This window comes from Rhodnius prolixus, unplaced genomic scaffold, assembly GCF_049639745.1.
Source record: "Rhodnius prolixus isolate KJV_2025 unplaced genomic scaffold, Rpr scaffold_9, whole genome shotgun sequence".
NCBI classification, from domain to species: Eukaryota; Metazoa; Arthropoda; class Insecta; order Hemiptera; family Reduviidae; genus Rhodnius; species Rhodnius prolixus.
Window position 1 is genome coordinate 16,474,063 of NW_027411604.1, and position 8,402 is coordinate 16,482,464.

At 30.1% G+C, this 8,402-nt stretch overlaps 1 protein-coding gene across 2 annotated transcripts in view; it reads right to left on the reverse strand.

The window, feature by feature from the left end:
* Dh44 (corticotropin-releasing diuretic hormone 44) overlaps positions 1–8,120 on the reverse strand; it is a 222,266-nt gene extending 214,146 nt beyond the window's left edge. Inside the window, exon 1 of one of the 2 annotated variants that reach the window (XM_074127559.1) lies at positions 7,961–8,120. The gene's annotated coding sequence lies outside the window, so the exon portion shown is untranslated. The remainder of the gene's footprint in view (positions 1–7,960) is intronic. The other variant, XM_074127560.1, reaches the window with a different exon arrangement.
* Between the last annotated feature and the right edge of the window lie 282 nt (positions 8,121–8,402).

Consider the following 8,402-nt stretch of genomic DNA (forward strand, 5'->3'; position numbering starts at 1 on the left):
AATTGCGATTGTTTGAGACTGACTTACTACAGTGTAAGTCCAGTGCTAAGTCCAAGAAGTGTTTTTTATTAACTTCCGCAGCACAAATGAATCATTTTAAGGATAAATATAATTAAATTTACACAAATATGCAACCACTATTAGCTTTTGTTGACAGTGGATTTGATCGTGTAGCCAGTTTCTTCAATTTTCTATACCAGAGTGCACACAACTTATTGTATTATTTCTAGTGAAAACTTGATTTCTTCAAAAGACACAATCTGTGCTATTTTCTAAGCTAATACAAGAGAATCTTCCACACAGGTTCGTTATCTGGGGCTCTACCTAGATAGCCGTCTAACCTGGAATCCTCACACAAGACTTAAAAGACAAGAACTGAACAGACGCTACGGACTACTAAAGAGACTCCTTGGACCGAAATCCTCCATGAACGTACAAAACAAACTTACTCTTTACAAAACACTATTACGACCAATATGGACATATGGAGCAGAATTGTGGGGCTCCGCCAAACCATCTAACATCCAACCTATCCAATCTTTCCAGTCTAAAGTCCTCCGCCGAATCGTTAACGCACCATTCTATGTCTCCAACCGCACCCTCCATCATGATCTCAATATTCCCTACGTAAATGAGTTAATCCACACCCGATTCCTAAATTTCCACAGCAAACTCTCTGATCACCCAAATCCTCTGGCTCAATCACTATCCACATCGTCCCATCCTGACAATCCTCCACGTCGTCTAAAACGGCGCTGGCCACGTGACCTCATTGCCTCCTAAACCCCCAATAAGTACCTAGAGAGTTCCAGCGCTGGTTGGTTTCTCTCATCCTGTCATCCTGGTTGTGGTACTGAGCCAGCTCAGTGGCACAATCGAATGTTACTAGTATTTTTGCACTTTTGCTAAATGTATATTTTTGTACAGTTGCAAATAATAATCATAATAAAAAAAAAAAAAAAAAAAAAAAAAATACAAGAGAATACAAAAGTTCTAAATAAAACAAAGTACCAAGGCCATTAGACTGTAAACAAAATACTAGCTGAAGCAATCTTAATAATTTAAAAATGGTTGTTTAAAGAATCGACAACTCTCCTAAGGTCAAATCATAAAAATAAATTTTTAAAATCTCATCGAGCTTGAAAATAAAATAAAAAAAAATCGGATTGAACAATCACTGTGAAATCCACTTTCTCCAATTTTCATGATTCTAACTTGTGCATTTCAATTGACCGACCCAAGAAAATAAAAACCCAAGTTCAGAAGCTGAGTCTAATTTAAAAGAAAAATAAGTGTTCGCAACACTAAAACTAACTCTAACTCTCATTTTCAAGATTCAAACTTAAACAGTTTGTATAAACTCCGGAATTTTGAAGTATAAAATTTTTCCATCACCTTACAAGCCTACTTCATACTCACCCAGAGATTTTTCTGGACCAAATTATCCTAGGTAAAATTTTTCCAATAAAACTTACAACATCTACGATATGTAATATAGATAAGAAGTTTAAATGAAATAGTCGAGAACAATCACAAAAACAAAAAATAAAAATGAAAAATAATATGAGAGAGAAAAATCTTTTACTTCCTCATCCAGCAGAGCCTTCTTTGCAAACTTTACAAAGTGAAACTAAATAAGTGCTATAAGTAAATAAGTTTAAAGAAAATAGTTGAAGCCATTTTTAGAAAATCTCCAAAAAATAAAAAATCCAATTTCTAAAGTGTTAAATCCGGTTGAGATACTTTATCTGGTAAGTTTTTATAATGTATCAGGAGAGCACTCAAACGAAATATACTGTTTAGGCTTCCAACAATGTTTCGTTTTAAAAGACATCTAAAAACATACAAAATTATTTAAACAATTTTTCTGACAAAGTGGACCTGAAAACGGATATTACTAATAAACACCTCGATGTTGAAAATTTGACACGACTTTCAGTACCTGAATGTAGGGACAGTAAAAAGGGGAATAACAGTAAATTTTCTTGTAGACACCCTTTAAAACATATTATTTTTCCTAGCATAAAGTAGTAAGTAAAACTATACCTCAAACTCAAATTGCTCTTTGGAAAAGAAACCAACAACTTTGTGGTGTTCTTCAAATATATTACTCGTATCTCGTTAGGTAAATAGCTCTACCAAACCCAATTTACTTCAATTGTTTTCAAATACAGCAATATTGATTCTTCTTTTAAAAAATACTAAGGCGTTCGTTCAGAGGATTTTCTTACTTCACTTCTAATACTTTACTCGTAATAAGCTTATTACATTGGAAAAGCTTTATTATAGAGGAAAAACAATATATATATTTCAAGGAACTTAAGATAAGAGAGAAATGTAAAGAATGGTAGAGAAAAAGAGATATTGGAGATGTCTCAAAAAATATAAAAATAAAAAACCCTCATTAAATTACAGGCCTATCGGGAAAGCATTTTCATAATACTTTCAACATTAAGGTGTTGAAGTAAAAAGTCTAAATTAATTTATTTCCAATAATTTTTAAAGGCTCATCAACATCTGAAGTTAATGGTACCCGAAATCTTTCTAAGTGACAGAATTCACTCCAAACAGACATTTCCATCATATGGGTAAGTTAACCGTAAGCGGTTCCTGGGAAAAAAAATTCTAAGGGAGCTGGACTTGCTCTTGTGGCCCCAGTACATTAACCACTAAGCTAATATCTTCCCTAAATCGTAATTTTAATTTCTATGGTATTGGCACAGAAAGTATTGGTAGTCCCTAATATATGATATGCTTATATATTCAATAAAAAGCATTTATCGGTATGCTCTTTAGCTGTAAATTCAGATTTTTTGGGGTCCTTTTTCCGCCACTAAATAATATTATACAGTGGAGTCTCGGTTATCCGTCATGACCGGGACCGGACACGTGACGGATAGTCGAATAGACGGCTAATGGAAAAAAACAGGAAAATTTCCAGATTCATTTGTTTAACGTGTATAAAACTTTGTATTAACTGGTATATATATTTTATACGTTTATACGCTTAAGCCTTAAAGGTCAGGTATCTTTCATTATTCAATTCATTCTATTGTGTATATAAAATTAATGAATACAATGTCTGCGACATCTAATCGGTTTTGTGGGCGGTTTTGTTTGTGGTTGATTTTTTTAGGAAAAAAACCCACAAACTGTCGAATGATGGACACGAGTGTGTACCTAAAAGACAAAGGAAAAAATCTCAAATGAAAATATTCTTAAAATAAATTTTTAAAAAGTTTTCTTTTTAAAATAATTTTTTGGTTTTTTTTTTTAATTTTGTAAATACTGAGGACAGTGACGGTTAATTGGAATAGACGAATAAAAGGGTGACGGATAACCGAGACACCACTGTATATTATATACATTTGCGGGTGAACTTAGCTAAAAATAAAAGTCAGGAAAGATCAGTTACCACATTACTTAGCAATTAAAATCACTCTAATTTAAAAATTCTTTCAAAAAATGTTTCAAAAAACTGGCTTGAAGTACACTTGACAAGCTTCTAACAATGTAGTAGTTGATATGCACTGGTTTAGGAGGAGTCTCAAATTACCTTTATATAAATTTTTTAAACGCCAGACTCAATGCGTTTGTTTTAAATTTGCAATATATTCAAGAAATTTATTTAAATAGCCCAATTCTTTGTGATGAATATTAATAGTATAAAAAATCTGAAAAGAAGATTTACCCACTTTTGGCGAGAGAGCTTCCCAACCAAATTGCATTCCAAGGAAGACATCGAAGTTTCATCGAAGAACGAGGATGATAGTTTCAAAATGTAAACTCGCTAAATGAATTGTATCAATGAAAAGAGTAAAACATTAATTTCAACCACAATAAATCATCCACAAGCTGGATATTATTCATGCTTATTTATGCTTGGCATTTTCCAAATATACAACCCTAAAATGTGGTCTTTACTTCAAGTTCAGTTTCAAGAATTTTTATAATTGAATTTAATAATTACTGTAAGAGAGAAGAGTTGTAAGTCAGAATTTCTAAACGTAACCTAAATAAAATATTTTAAGAAAGAAAATAAAATTAGACAGCAAGCTAATTCTTAACTTTATGCTTGTTTTCATCTAAAAAAAAAAGAAAAAGAAAAACTGTCAATGAATACAGATAAACCAACGGTTTAATTAAGAATATGTTTCTAAGCAAGTTTGCATTCAGTCAGCTTCTCTCATTTAGCCTCTCGTTTCTTTCATTCTTTGACTAAATTAAAAAAATTAGATTCTGTTTGCTGCCGTAAACACATTTTATGTAGTAAAATTTTAAAGATTCGTGCTGACATTCTTCTGACTGCTTCTTACTGCCAATTTGTCAGCTTTTTTTTTCAACTATTATGTGCGAAAAGAAAAATTGCTAACAACTACACAAATCATTCAGTAAAGTGGCACATTTAGTCAAATAATTTTTGGAAAATTTTGAAATCTTGTTAAGGGCAGTGAGCCTTTTTTATTTCATTTGAATGATACTTTTAGATGGAAACTTAACCTCAAGTATTTAGACTAATTTTCCATTTGTCCATAAATATTATTTAAAGAGAAAACAAAAACAGTTAATACAAAATAATTTACAAATTATTGTTTCACGAGGATGTTATGAAGCTTAAACGTCAAATAAAGCTGCTCCATTCTTATTTTTACATAATTTGCTTGATGTACAAAACAACAAACTGCAAATCAGTAAATAAATTTAAAACAGATGTCTAGAATTCTCAACTATTCACAATAAAAAAACAATTTAGGTCATAACATTTTCTTAAAACTATTTAATGTCAAAAAAAAGAAGTTAAAATTCAACCGATTTACTTCAAATTTGCAATTGTACTTACAAATTCACTAATTTATTACATTAATACACTAGAAATGAGGTCGCACGTTACACATTTAACAATTCTTAAGAGGAAAGCTTAATGTTCCTCACTATCAGAACTGTTTTAAAAAGTATTTTTCTGGCAAAATGTTTTAAATAAAATTTATACTTTACTAGAAGCATTCATAGTTTAAAGAGAATCGTTAAAACTATTAAAAAAAATAAAAATAAATAAAATCTACTCTACAATGTGGTAGTTGGGTGATATTGTTTAAAAGGTTATTTTCGGATCTGCCTTGATGGTATGAAAACGAAAAACTTTTTCGAACTTAAGGGATCTTAAAACTTTGTGTGAAATTTTGAAATTAAAAATATTACCAATTAAAATATTTTTTTACTACAGTTGCAAGAGAATGTAAAAAGTAATTTAAAAAAATTGGTAGTTGTTAAAGTAATAAAAATTTGTATTTATTGGTACCAGGGAAGAAAACAACTTTGAGAAATGTTGTACTTAAATCTCCAACTCTAACGCATTGCCAGCTGTATCGATGAAGATTATCTCCAAGAAATAGCAGCTTATTCAAAAGAAATTGTTTTTTTATTCCGGTCTATTTAATGCTATAAACCATTTCTGTGCGCACAGAATATAACAAAACTTTAGAAACTAATTTATATTGCTTGCTTTCTTTTCATCGTTGCCAAGATTTTTAATTTAGGATGTTTAATAATGGCAAAACGTTCTGCTATTTTTTTCTTTATTTTCTTCTACTTTGTTTACTAAGCCTACAGTGACTTTCTTTTACATAAGTTCTTCATTAAGTCTTTGAAAGAAAGATAGGCCAAAAAAAAACAGAACAAAGATATTCTTAGCTCTAAAGGAAACACACTTTCAAACTAGTCAAAGGAAAAGGCTAAGCAAAAACTGTGCACCACTTAATAATCTGTAATTACGTAATAATCTGTAATTAGGATTTAAATTTTTTAAATCCTACAAAGAATTTCAAGAAAATCTTTTTTTTAAATTGGACTAAATGTTGGTACCAGCAATTAATTATTAAGTCTGATAGTTTGAATTAGGAATACAGAACGATTTCATCTGGCTGAATTTTATATTTAAGGCGAATTTTAAAAATTGTTTGGAAATATTGAACAGGTTTAATGGATTAAGATACTTGAGTCCCAAACTGAAAGTTGGGAGTCGCGTTTTCACTTCTTGAGCTATAAATATTTTGTAATTTTTTTTTTAAATAAAGTATTGATAATTCTTGAGAAATTTGTGGGATGTGGGATGTAAAGCCGAATACTATAATCATAGGAAATATTATCTATCAATCAGCCAATGCTATCACCATCAATCCACCAACCCACATCGTATAAATTTATTTTAATCTGCTCATTTTATTTAATTACAATTATTATTTATTCATTTTTTATTTAATTATTTTTTTTTTAATAAGGCGCGACAACAACTGTTTTATTTTTTCAGTGCCTGCCGACCAAAGGACAATGTTTTTTTTATTATAGCCAATATTTTCCATCAACAGCTCTTTAGATAAGAAAACATAATAGCCAGAAGGTGGGTTCAAATCCTCTTTATTAACTCCCTTCTCACTGGGTTCAATTCCCTTCCCTTCTAACTTGGGTATTCTATTAAATTCTGATAATTATCAACTCCAATATAGTTCGCAAGTTAATCTATAAATAGCATGCGAAAAGTCGAACATTAAATAGCTTTGAAAAGCTGCATTTTTCTGATATATATTACCTATTAAACTTCAGTAATTTAAGAACTTGATTTACCCAAAATTGAATTTAAAAATTGAGTAGATACTATTGAAAATATTGAAAGAAGGTACCATCGCATAAATATGTCAAAAACTCCAAATGGTCAAGAGAGGGCGAGTATAACATGTATTCAAAAGAAGTAGAAAGTTTAGAAGCTCGTCCAAGGGATCCTGTTATAAGATGCACTAAGAATTATTTGTCGTGGTATTCAATACGGAGTAATTCATGTATTGTTATAATGAATTATGTTTTAAAAAAGTAGTTAATAATTAAGTACACAGTTTTAGATAAAACATTCTTAGATTATATGTATTATTAAATTATGCAATATTTTGTAATAAAGTGTTCAATCACACAGTTTTATATATATATATATATATATATATATATATATATATATATATATATATATATATATATATATATATATATATATATTCCGCTTAATTTTATCAGCATGTTATTATCATCAAAAAATACTTTCAATGATAGCAATGAGCGGTTTCCATTGAAATCTTTTGAGGTGGTCAATTTGATACTTTTTTATCGTTTATGTTAAACGGCAAAAAAATTTGAGATCATTAACGCCTCTCTTGCTACATCTTTCGAGTGGTCGTCGAGGCACTAAGAAAAGAAATTATTAAAGCGACCGACCTACTGCATTCAAACCCAGAATCTCAGAATTATATTTGTTTGATTATTAATTAATTTATTATGAAATCAATATTTTTGTTTACCAGAAAAAAAACGAGCAATTTTTTTTTGCTTAAAGTGACAGTTTGTAGAATAATTATAAATAAATCTAAAATCAGAATTTGAATTTGATGTAATTTTTTGGTACAAAGAAGGCGAAATACTTATGCCGGACTATTTATCTGTAGCATTTCATATTTTATGTTAAATTTAAAGTCACTTAAAAGAAAGAGCTAAGTGTCTAAGATAATTTAAAAAAAAAAAATTCTGTATTTTTTCTGTGGTAATTGCGAATTCTTTATTCTAATATTTAAATTCAAATAAGGTAGTTTCTATATTATTTTTATTTTTCTTTATCAAAAATAAATTGAAACAAGAATTTTAAAAAATGAGTCAATTTTTAAATCAACTTTTAAGATTATATGTAATATATTATATTTGTAATATTAAATTACTTTCACGCAATGATTTTTGGTTCAAAACATTTTTTTCTAAGCTTACAGAATTTTTTAGTTTCGTTTTATTCTTAAGTAGATATAATTTTTTAAAATTCTGTAGCAAAATTTTGAGCTTTATGTAGGTTGTATATTTTGAATATGATTTTCTAAATTGGTACATCTTTAGAAAAAAAAAAAAAAAATGAAAGAAAAACTTCACTTACTTTTTTCGCCAAAGTTGATGAGTTATTTATATCGAAATGATAATGCGGTTGAGAGACTCGTTCGCCCTCTATGACTAGAAATGTAATGCCGCCGTGTACGGATGGTGTAGAAGTGGCCAACCGAACTCTCAACTTCTCATGTATATATATATATAGTAGTTTGGGGGCAGTTGGCTAGAGGAGGCGGCGGACCTATATAACAATCAAAGAGGCGGTGCACATGCGCTGCTTCTTATACATTTTATACACTTTTCTCAATGTTTTCTGTTTTCTCTCATTACCACCACTTGTTGTTTATCGCTCCTGAATTCCATATCAGTAGATTGTTTAATTAAAGGAAGTTGTGATGATGTTGTGCGTGGGCCGCCCTGACAGGCCAACACATTAGCCACTGCACAGTTTCTTATATTCTAGCCAGCCTTTCGTCTGTCCGCGCCCCCCG